The sequence below is a fragment of the Engraulis encrasicolus genome, unplaced genomic scaffold, assembly GCF_034702125.1.
Source record: "Engraulis encrasicolus isolate BLACKSEA-1 unplaced genomic scaffold, IST_EnEncr_1.0 scaffold_52_np1212, whole genome shotgun sequence".
NCBI lineage: Eukaryota > Metazoa > Chordata > Actinopteri > Clupeiformes > Engraulidae > Engraulis > Engraulis encrasicolus.
Genome location: NW_026945841.1, coordinates 261,211 through 277,500, shown reverse-complemented (window position 1 = coordinate 277,500; position 16,290 = coordinate 261,211). Strand labels below are relative to the sequence as shown.

At 46.2% G+C, this 16,290-nt stretch overlaps 1 protein-coding gene across 1 annotated transcript in view; it reads right to left on the bottom strand.

Moving 5' to 3' along the window:
- LOC134444374 (rho-related GTP-binding protein RhoA-C-like) overlaps positions 1-12,371 on the bottom strand; it is a 31,812-nt gene extending 19,441 nt beyond the window's left edge. Inside the window, exon 1 of the mRNA XM_063193710.1 lies at positions 12,254-12,371. The gene's annotated coding sequence lies outside the window, so the exon portion shown is untranslated. The remainder of the gene's footprint in view (positions 1-12,253) is intronic.
- Between the last annotated feature and the right edge of the window lie 3,919 nt (positions 12,372-16,290).

Here is a 16,290-nt window from a genome sequence, read left to right as displayed (position 1 = left end):
TCTCTCTCTCTCTCTCTCTCTCTCTCTCTCTCTCTCTCGCGTGCTATCACTTTACTAACATTCTATGCCGAACTTTGCTAGTTAGCATCCGTTACACTCATCCCCCATTACCCTCACGCCCCCTACACCTTACTCCCATTCCGGGGCTAATCACGCCCCCTACACCTTACTCCCATTCCGGGGCTAATCACGCCCCCTACACCTTACTCCCATTCCAGGTCTACTGACGCCCCCTACACCTTACTCCCATTCCAGGTCTACTTACCCCCCCTACACCTTACTCCCATTCCGGGGCTACTCACGCCCCCTACACCTTACTCCCATTCCGGGGCTACTCACGCCCCCTACACCTCACTCCCATTCCGGGGCTACTCACGCCCCCTACACCTTACTCCCATTCTGGGTCTACGCCGCCAGTGTGACTGAGGTCATCTGTGCTAGCTTGCTTGCCTGATTATCATAGACTTGCAATCGCGAAGGTGTTGCGTCACTAGGAGGGCGCAGCCTGGCTACTAGCTCACTACTTGGGGCACAAAGCTGTAGTTTGGGCACAGCACACATGTCCAGACTGACTGCTCAGCGCTACCAATACTGTATTAATGAGGCTTCGGGTGGGAGGTTCCCTTATGAAAATCTACCATGGTTTTACTGTAGTAACCATGGTTTTACTGTATTAATCATGGTTTATCTAAGTACTCTGATCCAACCATAGTATTACTATGGCTTATCCATGTTTTTAGGGTAACCATGAAAAACGTGGTTCCTGACTAACCATGGATCATGGTTATTCATGGTTTTCATGTTTTTTTCTGCATGATTTGTGTGTATGGTGTTAAGTGTAATTTACGTAATGAATAATTATAAACTGTGGTAAAACCATGGTTAGTTTTCAGAGTAATATCATGGTTAATTTTATAATTAAACCATAGTCAAACCAAAAACCATGCCGAACCATGCTCAAAAAAACATGAAATCCTGGTTTACCGTTTTTGATTTCCGTAAGGGTAAGTAATGTTTTACACCAAACTCTGCTATTTGGCTAACCCCCCCATATTTGGGCTTGCATGCCCACCCCCGGGGATCACGGATCGAGTCCGGCCGGGGTCATTTCCCGATCCTCCCCCACAGACATCATATATGAAGACTAGATGCGTCGTCCGCGTTCCCGTCATGCAAGTCGAACGTCCGCGCATGGCGGCCATGTTAGCGCAGCCTGCTGGCTCAACCAGTTGCAGTGAGTTTTTGGTGTTGTATACTGTTCAGATGGCCGTAATTCCCTCAAATTTATTTCGATTTTCGAAAGGGTTGGTTTTTTACACAGTATAAAAAATTCCAAACGAAAGTATATGTTGATACTGCATAGTGATGCATATTCACATTATTATTATATTATATTACATTATATTATAATGTTCATAGGTCTAAAATCATGTATAATATAATTCAGTAGGCTTATTCAGGTAATTAAATAGATCCCATAAACAAATGCACAAAGTAATCTTTTATATTTTCAGTAAAATAAATAAACGTTCACTTGTAGTCTACATTCTACTTTGGTTTCGACAGCTCCACCTTGTGTTCAAAATGAGTCGTGACGCTAAATGTTTTTTTTCTGCATGATTTGTGTGTATGGTGTAATTTGATGCAATGAATATATCCATGCCGTCAACGTAATGCACAGCAATGGTTAAAATGTGTATTAGCTGTAGGTCTATCTAATTTTTTGACAAATAGGTTAAGTGGGAAGCATAGGCCTATTACTCTCCTGGGCGTTTTACCCCAGTCTACATTTAAGTTTTAAGGAGCCTTACCATTTATAAACACGTGTCAATATTTCAGCGAAGCAACAGTATACATTTTTAAGTATCCCAACGTTTCAACTCTTCAGTTTACTTCAGGTGTAACGGAGGGTCTGTGGAGAGTTTAGGCTGCGCTAATATGGCCGACCTGTGCAGACGTGCTTGAAATACGCGATGACGTATCTAGTCTTCATATACAGTATGATGTCCTCCCCTATCTCTCTGTCCCATTGGCTTCCTGTCACCATCTTCGACTGTCCTGTCAAAATAAAGGCACAAAATAAAGGCATAAAAGCCCCTAAAAAAATATATATAAAAAACCTTCGCTAGTTGGCATTGGTTACACACGCTCTCACTTGCACTGTCGGAAAAAATAGGGATGTTTTATCTGACCCGTGGGCATCAAGAAGCAACTATCAATATCACAGTGGGTGCGTTCCAATATGTGACCTTGCGTCCTCCACTTGTGCTTGTGGCCTCGTACCTGGAAGTAATACCTCATGATGACATCACTGACAACAGCATTATATTTCAATACCTCGCAAAAGCTCAATTGTAAAGTCATTTTCTTATTTGCAAACTGGATGGTGAATGAAGAACAGCCCCCCCCCAAAATTGTTGTGGCCAGGCTCACAGCGTGGAAACTTAATTGTTTTCTGAACAGAGGCGGGGCATCAGCAAAAACGTGAGGCCACAAGTACAAGTGAAGGACGGAAGGTCGCATATTGGAATGCACTCAGAGACTTCTCTGAGCTTCCGGGAGACTTGGGATGTCTGTGGAAATAAAAATAATCTGCATCTGAATTTGCGGCGCCTAAAACCCTAGGCGGACCTTGAAAAAAAAAAAACATTTTGGGAAAGGTTGGGAAACTCTGCTTCAGACCAACATGAGAAGATTAATGTGAGTGTGTGAGAGGGAGCGAGTAAGGGAGCGAGAGAGAGAAAAGAGAGAGAGGCAGAGAGATCAATAGAGAGATACTGCCAGAGAGAGAAAAAGAGAGAGAGAGATAAAGAGAGAGATAGAGACAGAGAGAGAGAAAGAGTGAGAGAGACAGAGAGAGAGAGAGAGAAACACAGAGCGATAGAGAGAGATAAAGAGAGAGATAGACCCAGAGAGACAGAGCAAGAGAGAGAGAGAGGGGGAGCAAGAGAGAGAGATAGAGAAAAAAAGGGAGCAAGAGAGAGAGAGAGAGAGAGACAGAGGGAGCAAGAGAGAGAGAGAGAGAGAGAGAGAGAAACACAGAGCGATAGAGAGAGATAAAGAGAGAGATAGACCCAGAGAGACAGAGCAAGAGAGAGAGAGAGAGAGAGAGAGGGAGCAAGACAGATAGAGAAAGAGGGAGGAAGAGACAGAGGTTCTGGCCCAGAACTCTCACCATCACAATTTTGGGTCAGATCGGTTCTGTGTGTGTGAGTGCGTGTGAGGGTGTGTGTGTGTGTGTGTGTGTGTGTGTCTGTCCCATGGCTGTGTGGGTTCCCATGGTCCTTATATGATTATGCAACTGTGGCTACTGGACATTTCTCATGGGATTAAACCTCTGCACTTGGATCAGTTCTCTCACTCTCTCGCTCGCTCACTCTCTCTCTCACACACACACACTCACACAAACACACACACACACACAAACACACTCAGATCAGGCCAGTACACCTCTGGACTCCTGGACTTACACAGTAACAGGGACGGCAACATGGTGGGACAAAGGGGTCAGTAACGACCCTGCAGAGAAGAGGGGTGACCACAACACACCACTGGATAGGGCTGTATGGGCAATATAATATGAAAATAAATGGAATTGTGGTATATCGTGATATATCGAACAACCTGCGTTAGTTCTGGCAGACCACATAGTCAACGCTCCCTTTTGCCTATTGGCTGACGCCGACCTAACCCCTACAGCAGTCCACGAAACAGCTGTGTTTTAGTTAATCAGCTGCTGCTCGCAATTGGATGCTGGCCTTTGGCGCGCTTTATTTAAACTACCGAATTTGTTTTCCTGTCATTGCTTGTTTCGCACCCACCACCTCCCCTGCTCCACCAGACTTATCATTGCCAAACAATGTCATACTGTTGTCATTGTTGCTTGCTCTGTTCTAGGGGGTATGTTGCCTTTCCAGCTAAATGGAAGGCACTCCACCTGAGGATGCTGTTGTTCCCTGCCTTGTCTTCCATGGAGCTCATGAAGAAGCCGGGGAGCTTCCTCCGAACAGAGCCATACCGCCAAACAAAAAATGTGCAATCAGAAATAAAGCTTCTGAAATGCATCTCTGTTTCTCGTCTCATTTTTGCATTTGCATTTTTTGCACTAGAGTGGATCTGACAGAAATATTATTATCGTGATATAAAGTAAACCATATTGTGATGTGTTTTTTTTTCATATTGCCTAGCACTACTACTGGCAGTGTGGACATGAGGATGCCTCATTATCATCGACTTTCAAATCTCTTCGAGACTTGGTCTGACCAAGAGCATAAAAATTAACGTTTCCCAAGCGGCATGGTTGACCCGCGTTTGTAGGTTTGCTACTGGTTGAGTGGTGTCCGACAAAGTGGGTGGAGTTCCCAATTTCTCAGATCAGAAACGATATTTACATTGTTCTTGGCCTGACTAGAAGCAATGCCGAAGGTGTTACGTCACTAGGAAGGCGTGGCCTGGCTAGACATAACTTATTAAGGTAGGAGTGTCAAACTCAAATGTACAGTGTGAATTACAGTGTCAAACTCAAATGTAGAGTGTGAATTACAGTGTCAAACTCAAATGTACAGTGTGAATTACAGTGTCAAACTCAAATGTACAGTGTGAATTACAGTGTCAAACTCAAATGTACAGTGTGAATTACAGTGTCAAACTCAAATGTACTACAAGTGTGAATTTCAACATCAAACACTGGAAGGAAGTCACGGCTGAGCTCATTTTTTTTCATTATTCCGTTAAATCAGCTAAACTTGTGCATGCACGGATGTCATACTCAAAGGCAAATTTCACTAACATTCATTCCCATCGTGTGGTTGATCAAATGTGCTTTCCCTGCACACACACATTCTGCTGTACAGTACATGAGTATGAGATCCTACTGATCTGGAAGGTAGAGAATGCACACACATCAGTGGTACAGGCAGAGATTCTTTAAGTAGAGATATGCCAACATAATAGGTTTCTATGGGCACCTAACATGACCAGGTTCCGGTCTGCCTAAAGGGGCGTGTCATAATGCTCCTACAATGAATAGAACAGTCCTTAGGTCTGCCTAGGTCTGCCTAAGGGGGGGCATAATAGAACCAGGAAACAATGGGCCAATGGAACCTCTCTCTCTCTACTCTCTCTGGTACAGGTGCTGGACAAAATAGAGTAACTGAAATAAATGATAGAAGTCCGCAACACTGTTAATGCTCCCAGTGATTTATTTGCACAACGTTTCGGACCTTCGTCCTTTTTCAAGTGCAACCAAGTTCAAGTTGCACTTGAAAAAGGACGAAGGTCCGAAACGTCGTGCAAATAAATCACTGGGAGCATTAACAGTGTTGCGGACTTCTATCATTTACTTCGTCCTAGTGATCTGGCCTCAATGGTGTATGTGGGCCTTCTGTAATACACATTTGGAGTGATCCTGCGGGGAAAATACAATGACTCCGCGGGCCCCGGGCCCCAGTTTGACATCCCTGTTCTGAGGCCTAGAGTCTTATGCCCCGTGTACATCAAGCGCTACCAACGCGACCGGGTAGCTGGGGTGGTTGAAGAAGTTTCGCCATGAATTCGTTTTATTCGCTCTGGACGCTGATCTGACATGCTTGATTCAGCTAATCACATAACGGCTCTGTCTTGACAGCATGGGACATTCCTCGATATGAACGTTCCGAACAGCGTCATAGCGAATTCGCTTAAGATTAGCTTGAGTTTAATCGTCAAAATTCGCCCTGGTCGCTGAGAGAAATATCCTTTTTAAATATCCTTTTGTAACCTATTTCCTTTTTATCAAAGCAGTTTAGTTGTTAGTAATTAGAGAATGCTTATAGTATGTGCATTAGTTTATAAATAGAAATTGGTGTTCATATTTGTGTGCATCATTATATTGGAAATATAATCCTATGTGGTTTCAACTAATAAACTTGTGAGTAACCATTTGTGTTTCTGACAGGCCTGGTGGAACTTTTTGTCCATGTGGAGTTTGTTTGACCCGTTTGAGCTCTAACCTTATTTTAAAACCATTTGCAGTCTGTTTAGGAGCAGGGTCTGGTAGCAGCTTTTGACCTAATCTAAATTTCAGGGACGGCCACAAACCGGTCACACTTCTCGTTGTCTCTGACCTGTAGGATGGGTCAGGGTCTGGGAGTAGGCACCAGGAAATGTCAGTACCCCTGACTTATGGGTCTAGTCAATTAATATCAGCGGGCCTGTGTATCTGCTCTGTGTTCTCTGTTGGTTTCTCTCTTAAACAGGAAAACAATGCCCAATACCAGCCCACCCTAAGTAATGACAGGAGGACAAGGATGGACGAGAGGGAGATGGCTGGACCGGAAGACAGCGTGCACACACTTGTTGCTAGGCACATAAGAACACATTGACACTTGTTTCAACATTACATCTCTGACAGGTCACAGACCCTCTTCCCCTAATACAGCTCTGTCCCCCTCCTTCTCACCATTTCTTAATTTGCCAGGCCAGAGTTGACCCCTGATCTTTTAGGAGTCAGGATGTCTGTAAGTTTAGTTGATTATATGATCCATATGTTACAGGGAATAAGATTTGTCACATCATCCCCATCTCCCCCTCTCCCCCTCTCCACTCTCCACTCTCCCCTCTCATTGACCTCCCCTCTGACCTCTCAACCCTCTCTGTCCCTCTATCTGTTGTCTACCCATTAGTGTCTGGTCCATGAACAGACACACACACTCCTACACACACACACACACACACACACACACACACACACACACACACACACACACACACACACACACACACACACACACACACACACACACACACACACACACACACACACTCCTACACACACACCCATGAAATGACAAGTAAACACATAGGCACACACACACAGAGAACTCCTTTATAAGACACACTTAGGGAAAGTCAGGTCAGTTTCCAAATCTTGGGCTGAGAGAATACTGTTATTGGTCAGGGATCGATCAAGACTAGGAAACTCCAGAGCTCTGTTATGCTTCTACTACTCGTTGTCTAAACTTTGACAAATTACTACTTTTGTACTTTTTCGTAATTAAATCATTGGATTTTTATTATACTTGAATACTGAGTTGTTTGCCTGTTTTTACCCCGAATAAAGAACACGCAGGGAAGGACAAAAAGGCCTGAAATTTCCAACAGTCAAAATTCGCCCTGGTCGCTCAAGAAGCTTCACCCCTGGCGAATTCGCTCCGGTAGCACTGGTCCCTCCATAGAGAATGAATGACTAACGTCGCTTCATTCGCGTTGGTCGCTCCCGATGTACACGGGGCATTAGGGTCATAGCCGGGCTGGCTACCAGCTAGTGTGACGGAGGTCATCTTGCACCTGCTCACCCCCCTCGGGGATCGAACGTGCGACCTCGTCGACTACAACGGTCCGGCAATGGGAGACACAGTACGATACCGCTGGGCCAAGAGACTAGTCTCTCAGCCCAACGAACGTCACGAGACTGTATGAGGCTATCGGAGGGAGGGTTACCAACGTCTAGACACATGGAAATTAGTGTGTGAATGTGTGTGTGATTGTGTGTATGAAAGAGAAAGGTGAGCAGTACAGCCGCTGCAGCGTATCTCAGAGAGAAATGTACAGTGTGTGTGTGTGTGTGTTATGGGTGTGATGACTGGTGTTGTCCCAGTAAGAGAGAGAGAGAGTGTGTGTGTGTGTGTGTGTGTGTGTGTGTGTGTGTGTGTGTGTGTGTGTGTGTGTGTGTGTGTGTGTGTGTGTGTGTGTGTGTGTGTGTGATATATATGGGTGTGATGACTAGTGTTGCCTGTCCCAGAATGTGTGTGTGCATGTGTGTGTTTGTCTGTGTGTGTGTGTGTGTGTGTGTGTGTGTGTGTGTGTGTGTGTGTGTGTGTGTGTGTGTGTGTGTGTGTGTGTGTGTGTGTGTGTGTGTGTGTGTGTGTGTGTGTGTGCGTGTGTGTGTGTGTGATATGGGTGTGATGACTAGTGTTGTCTGTCCCAGAGTGTGTGTGTGTTGCCTGTCCTGATAGGTTTGTTTTTGTAATCTGTGATGGACAGCTGCAGTCTCCACACCAAAACAAACTACCTCCCTCGTACCGCCCCGGGGTGTCCAATTCAACTCGTACCGCCCCGGGGTGTTTAAATCAACTCGCACCGCCCAGGGGGGGTCCAAATCAACTCGTACCGCCCAGGGGGGGTCCAAATCAACTCGTACCGCCCAGGGGGGGTCCAAATCAACTCGTACCGCCCAGGGGGGTCCAAATCAACTCGTACCGCCCAGGGGGGGTCCAAATCAACTCGTACCGCCCAGGGCTGTCCAAATCAACTCGTACCACCCTGGGGGGGGTGTCCAAATCAACTCGTACCGCCCAGGGCTGTCCAAATCAACTCGTACCGCCCAGGGCTGTCCAAATCAACTCGTACCGCCCAGGGGGGGTCCAAATCAACTCGTACCACCCAGGGGGTGTCCAAATCAACTCGTACCGCCCAGGGGGGGTCCAAATCAACTCGTACCGCAGGGGTGTCCAAATCAACTCGTACCGCCCAGGGGGGGGGGGTGTCCAAATCAACTCTCTCACTCTAAACCAGTGGTTCCCAAAGTGTGGTCCGGGGACCACTAGTGGTCCGCGATAGAGCTCAGGTAGTCCGCGAGGGGATTTCTACTTTTCCAAGATAAGCTAGCAGTAGGCTACATTTGTAACATTTTCATGTTTTCAACTCAATAAGACAGGCTTATAATGTGAATAAAAAGTAAGTGATCTGCATCAAAATTAGCAGTGTCAAATTAGCACCCATAAACTGCCAATTCAGTTGACAGGTGGTCCCTGATCATTTTTGGGGGGACAAAGTGGTCCTCGGTCTGAAAAAGTTTGAGAAACACTGCCCTAGTGGGTCACAGAAGTACTACTAGGGGGGTCACAGAAGTACTACTAGGGGGGTCAGATAAGCACTACTAGGGGGTCACAGAAGTACTACTGGGGGGTCGTGGTCCTGGACAGATGAGTCTGGGAACTGCTGTTCTAAACAATCCACAGGACACTCCAGTTCAAACCCCCCAGCCAGGCGCTTTTGGCCAAAAAAGGCCATGTCAACTGAGCTGTGTTCTGTAGGCCTATAGTACACGGGAGGCAGCTTTAGAATACAGTTTAATCAGTTCTGATTCTGAAGATGAAGTTCCAGATTAGAATCCTCTCCAGATGGTAGCCTGCGCGAGGAGAGGAGAGGAGAGGAGAGGAGAGGGGAGGGGAGAGGAGAGGAGAGGAGAGGAGAGGAGAGAAGAGAAGAGAAGAGGAGAGGAAAGGAGAGGAGAGGGGAGAGGAGAGGAGAGGAAAGGAAAGGAGAGGAGAAGAGAGCAGAGCAGAGGAGAGGAGAGCAGAGCAGAGGAGAGGAGAGGAGAGGGGAGGGGAGGGGAGGAGAGGAGAGCTGCGGGGAGAGGAGAGGATAGGAGAGGAGCGGGACTAGTTCACTGTAGGCCACCTTGACCGACATAAAACTGGAGCATTCCACAGTACAGGGGGGCTGGCTGCTGAACAGTGTGGGGCAAGTTACTCAAAAACTGATTACATGTTACCGTCTTTTTCAAAATAATCCCTTTCATTACAATATTACTATATTTCAAATACAAGGCATTGGCCCTGCCGTCCGGTAGGACACTCGTCTGCCATGCGGCCGATCCGGGTTCGATTCCCGATCCGGGTCATTTGCCGTCCCCTACTCGTCTCTCTCCCCATTCACTTCCTGTCCACCTCTCAAACTATCCTTTCAAATTAAGTTGCACTATAAAAGACCAAAATACAGTTTAATCCGTTCTGAAGATGAAGTTCCAGATTAGAACCCTATCCCGATGTCTTCCTGCGAGAGGAGAGGAGAGGAGAGGAGAGGGGAGGAGAGGAGGGGAGAGGAGAGGAGAGGAGAGGAGAGGAGAGGGGGAGGGGAGGAGCGGAGAGGAGAGGAGAGGAGAGGAGAGGAGCGGAGAGGAGAGGAGAGGAGAGGAGGAGGGGAAGGGGAGGGAAGAAGAGGAGGGGAGAGGAGAGGAGAGGAGAGGGGAGGGGAGGAGAGGAGGGGAGAGGAGAGGAGAGGAGAGGAGAGGAGAGGAGCGGGACTAGTTCGCTGTAGGCCACCTTGACCGACATAAAACTGGAGCATTCCACAGCACAGGGGAGCTGGCTGCTGAACAGTGAGGGGCAAGTTACTGCACAAGGAGAGGAGCAGGACTAGTTCACTGGATAACACTTTACTTGACGCCAGTGTCATAAGCATGTCATTACAGTGTCATGACACATGATAATAGTCATGACACAGTTATGTTCATGTGTCATAAACATTATGTCATTATGTCATTATGACACAAGTTGTCTTTGCCATAACCTTGCCATTATGACATGGACATAATGGTTAGGACTTATCTATGACTGTGTCATGACACTATTATGACACTGTAATGACATTCTTATGACACCGGCGTCAAGTTAAGAAGGCCACCTTGACCGACATAAAACTGGAGCATTCCACAGGACAGGGGGGCTGGCTGCTGGCTGGCAAGTTACTCAAAAACTGTTACATGTTACCGTCTTTTTAAAGAAATACCTTTCATTACAATGGTACTATATTTCAAATGTAAGGCATTACACTACTTTTGCATTACCTTAGTTACTTTAGGCAAGATAACTGTGCAGGCCTAAATATGAATCTGGCAATTTACACTGTAAATCAAGATCATCAGTCATGACTTTTTCACCTCCCGTCCAGGGGGTGTTTTGGCAGCATGCAGAATAAAAACTACCATGTTCAGGAATAGCTTCTCTCTGATCCACCTGCAGTAAACACCATTACAACCCAGGTCATTGCAATGCATTGTAACTCAAGTTACTTAGCACTGCCACTAAGTAAATATTACAACAGATTTTTGCCCTGTAATGCCTTACATTACTGTGTTACAGCAAAAAGAAGGCAAGCTACTGCCATACATTTGCCTAATTAAATACTTTTGAAATACACTGCTACCGAATGCCTCGGTCGGTCGCCGTGACTCGGACCAGAAGTTGTTTTGAGTTGAGTTGAGCAAAGTTACAAATATTTACTTTCGCCTGGAGCTGCCGCAGTAGAGCGGAAGAGGCCGAACCGACCCAACAACAGTCGGAGCGCCTGCAGGAGGTTCACATTTGTCTGTAGTGTCTTGTTACTTTTGTCGTCCCTTTAACTTTTAACTTACTGCCAGCCACTCTTTGCCAGGACTCCCTGGAAGAACAGCCATTGCAGCTCAGTGGGAATTGTCCTGGCTAAACAAGGGTTAAATAAAAAATAAAATAAACGGTGCGTAAAGATGACAATAATTCATTGCAACCTGCGCAATGAAACTTTCATAGAAATTGGGTGTAATTAGCCGACGTGTAAGCCACTGCGTCTAAATCACAGTGCGCTGGTATGAGGCTTTAGCCTACTTCATCATGAATACTGACATACGAGTCAATGTGTCTTGGCTCTTCTCAACGGAAACCGCTCCCTGTAGACGCACACACGGATAGCAGTCCCCATTACATCAACACAGACCTCTCTCTCTCTCTCTCTCTCTCTCTCTCTCTCTCTCTCTCTCTCTCTCTCTCTCTCTCTCTCTCTCTCTCTCTCTCTCTCTCTCTCTCTCTCTCTCCCTCTGCCGCCTCACAGGTGCTGGTGGTGTTTTCGCTGCTTTTTTCATTAATAAACTTTGGGCCGCATACCGCCACATTTTCCACCAAAACAAAAACAGTGCCAGGGGAGCGCTGCTGCGAAGATGCCAAAATCAACGCAAAACTGTTGCTGGATCTCAAATGGTACACTTGTGATGTTCACTTCAGTGTTCGCGTTTCAGTGCGTAAAGCCATATAATTACGCACACAGTGCCCGAAATGCGCACAGCTCTTCTGTCAAGTTATTATGCTGTCCAAAACTACACTACACACCAGTCTATCTGGCCACCCCCCAGCCCCGAGAGAGCTGCCACCATGGGTGTCATTTTAGGTGTGGATGGTGGGAACATGTCCATAGCCCACCACTTTTGAACATAGCTTGTCTCCGACCACTTTTCCACATATACAATGCAAAAATAGTAGGCCTCTACCCGAACACTTCGCCATTGTAAAGTCCCCACAGATTTTCAAGCCACCACCTACTTTTCCACCACAGCTGAGCTGAACATTCACCGACTGGAGACTGTCAGCTGTTAGAAAACCCCACTGCTGGCCAGAACCAACAACAAAACAAACAGTTTACTAATCACATCCTAGGGAGCAGTTGGAAGATGTTTGCTTACCTCTCTGTCTCTCCTCTCCTCTCCTCCTTCGGGGATTCGGCGCCGTTATGAATCCGTTATTTCTCAGCGCGTGTCCCCGCTGGCTGCTGCAGTGTTCCCAGGCGCGAGCCGATTGCCGAGGAGCGGCAGGCACGCGAAAGGGAAGGGCTGTAACCGCCCACGCGACAAACCCCGAGTGCGGCTGCTCGCCTATTGGCTGGGAGGGAGTGTGTGCCTGCTGGCCATTGGCTGAGGGGGAGGGTGCAGCCGTTTGGAATCGCTTTGGGTCCCCTCCCTCTCCTTTTCACGGCCAAAACAGAATGACATCATTGGCACAAGAAGAAGAGGAAGAAAGCTGCAGGGGCCATGGGAACCACGAGAGGGCGCCAGAGAGGGGGAGGAGGGAGAGGGATGGAAGAGAGAGAGAGAGAGAGAGAGAGAGAGAGAGAGAGAGAGAGAGAGAGAGAGAGAGAGAGAGAGATGAAGAAATGGGGTGGAGGTCTGACAGAGATGTGGCAGAGGTGGTGGCAGAGGCACAGCAGAGATGGACAGAGAGAGACTGAGAGAGAGAGAGAGAGAGAGGGTGGTGGAGGTGGGGATGACAGGCCGTAGAGAGATGAAGGAAAGGTGGAGAAGGAGGAGAGGGGAGGATGTGTGAAAGACAGGAGCAACAGAGATGGAGAGATGATGAAGAGATGGATAGATGGACAGAGAGAGATGGATAGAGGTAGCAACAGAGAGATGGACATACCGAGAGACGGAAAGAATAAGAGAGAGGGGGATAGAGGAGGAGAGAGAGAGAGAGAGAGAGAGAGAGAGAGAGAGAGAGAGAGAGAGAGAGGAAGAGAGGGAGAGAGAGAGAGATTGAATAAAAGGAGAAAGAAAGGTAACAAAGAGAGTAAGATAGAATAAGAACGAATGAATTGGGGGTGTAGGCGGAGTACAAGAAGAGATGGACAGAGAGAGAGGGGGGGGGAATGGTGAGTGATGGAGAATGGGGTTGGTACACACACACACACACACACACACACACACACACACACACACACACACACACACACACACACACACACACACACACACACACACAGGCGCACATTGAAGCCCACAGTATATTTTGAGAGGCGGCAGTGCTTCTGCTTAGCAGAGTTCTAGAGAGAGAGGAGAGAGAGAGAGAGAGAGAGAGAGAGAGAGAGAGAGAGAGAGAGAGAGTGAGAGAGAGAGTGTGTGTGTGTGTGTGCACACCAATCCTAGGCTGCGTGGGCACAGCCAGCTCTTATGTGCAATTGAACACACACACACACACACACACACACACACACACACACACACACACACACACACACACACACACACACACACACACACACACACACACACACACACACACACACACCTCTCCACTCACACCGAGCAATCTACATGAATTTCTCTCTCTCTCTCTCTCTCTCTCTCTCTCTCTCTCTCTCTCTCTCTCTCTCTCGCTCTCTTTCTATCCATCAGTCTCTCTCATGCACACACACACACACACACACACACACACACACACACACACACACACACACACACACACACACACACACACACACACACACACACACACACACACACACACACACAATCCTGATCTCACACTCCTCACACTCATACTGTACCATGTGTACCATGATGTCCCATTTTTGTTCATATTCATGTTCCTGTGTGTGTATATGCCTCTATACCGTTATGCATATAGGGATGTCTGAATCACATACACATAGGTTATATGCCAACCATATACAAATAGTCAAGTCTCTCTGTGTGTGTGTTTGTGCGTGCATTTAGAGTTAGTGCAAGTAGAATGTGCAATCACAATACAGTGTTGAGGGGGGCTATCAGTGATGGGAGGGCGGGTTAAGTGTTCAGCATCCTGATTGATTGGTGTATGAAGCTCTTTATCAGCCTGGTGGTACGGGAGCGGAGGTAAGGCCCGTTTCTAGGATTTCAGGGGCCCTAGGCCTTTTTTTTTAAGGGGGGCGCCTGACAGGGCAGCCACAGCGCCAGAATTTCTGTTTCGGATGGGCCAGACGACCATTTTTGGATGGCACTTCAGTCGTTGTCACATAGCCTACCATTACAACATAATGTTAGCATGATAAACCAGCCTAAATGTGAGACTGGATGTGTAATGGGTGGCGCTGATTTACTAGGCTAACATAATGCCACAGAATCCATGTAAACCTAATGGAACAAACAGGAAATTAGTCTACCGCTACCTAGACAGTGTTGTGTAGGCTATGCAGGGCAACACATACATGAAGGGCAACAAATGTATAATGAGCAAGTATAGGCTACACCAGCATTTGCTGTGAGGAAATGCAATCTAGTTATTATGACCTATCCCTACAGTTCATTGTTAGAAAATCCATGAAGAAAGACCTGGGCAAATAATAGTCAATTCAATAGGCTCATAATTTCTCATGAAGTAGGCCAATTGAATGTTATGGCCTATATTTCACATGAGAGTATGGTCCAATCAGGTTTTTTGACCCTACCACCAAAATCATGATCTGCATTGCCAATCACAAATAATTAATTAGGTCTAATCTTTCCAACCACTTTTAAAACCTAACCGAGGGTGCACCATTTGTGCCAAAAAATATTGACTCATAAAATAATTCTGTAACCAAGCCAAGGGGGGTCTCCCCCAGACGAGATTTTTAAAAAATAAAAACGCTCTCAAATTGTGTGTTGTGTTTTTTTTTAGCTCTTCAGGTGAATACTGTAGCGTCAAAGGGACACTGAACAACCACCTGCGTTACTCAGTGGACAAATTTGCTTTAAATGGTGTCAAGCATGTGTGTTGGTAAACAAGTGAGTTTTACAAAAAAAAGTTTATCCTCTCGATATTCAAGCATGGTAGTGGGACTTGCATGGTTTGGGGATGCATGAATGCTGTCAACATTGGTAATCTGAATTACTCCTGGAGGAAACATGCATGTCAACATGCACTGTGGCTACTGAAGCAAATCATGATACTCTCCATAGGATTGCATTCAAATCTCACACCAATCAATGTAAGCCCGGTGCAGACTCACAATGTAAAAGTTCAATGTAAAAAAAAGGTTGAAACTCACACCGATGACTTCCCTTTTAATCCCTTTTCATTTCAAGGCGATTCGAGCCAACACGACTTCTTATCTACCGGATTCTAATCTGGGGTGTACTCACTTTTGTGGGCAATGTTCAAACATTAATGGCTGTATTTCGATTTTTTCGGAGTGAACAAGACATTTAAGCAGTTATATATGTTGTTAAAAGGTCACCAATCATTGTGTCAAAAGGACATTTCTTTAATGCTCTCCTATGAAAAGATATACTCACAAATCTGCAAAACATGTGAGGAGTGTACTCACTTACGTGACATACTGTAAATGACAATATTTTCTTTCGAAATGTGAAGAAAAGTTTATAGAATGAAATAACAATATTTGTTTTACTCAAACACACACCTATCCATAGCAAACTCAGAAAAAAAGAAAATTTCAGAAGTGGTCTCTCAATTTTTGCCAGAGCTGTATATACTTCATCAAGTTGCTGTATTGTTATCTCTGCAAGTTATCATCTCCAGTGTCTTGACCTCATGTACACCAGACATGATTAGTGCTAGTTATGCTGCATTCCGCAGCAGTAGAAGCTACCTCCCACTTGAAAGCGTTCCAACCAGCAGGTCAAACAAACTACAAACATGGAGGGACAGAAATGCATATCCACTTCTCAAAGATGACAGCAATGTAAACAGTGAGGTGTGAATAACACCATTTTTTTCCATTTAGCCGCATATCATCTTTGAAAGAGGCAATGCCAATATAGGTAACTACACTTGAGAAAAGTTCACGTGATGTGCAACATAACCTATTACTGTGCGCTGCCATTGCTGCGATGACGTCACGATTTTCAATGGGACGAAGTTGGTTTACTTCGATTTGGCCCCAGCTCGCAACTTAAACATTCCGCTTCAACAAGCGTTCCAATGCGTTTCAGCCAGTAGGAGGTCAGAGATAACCCATCTAGTAGGG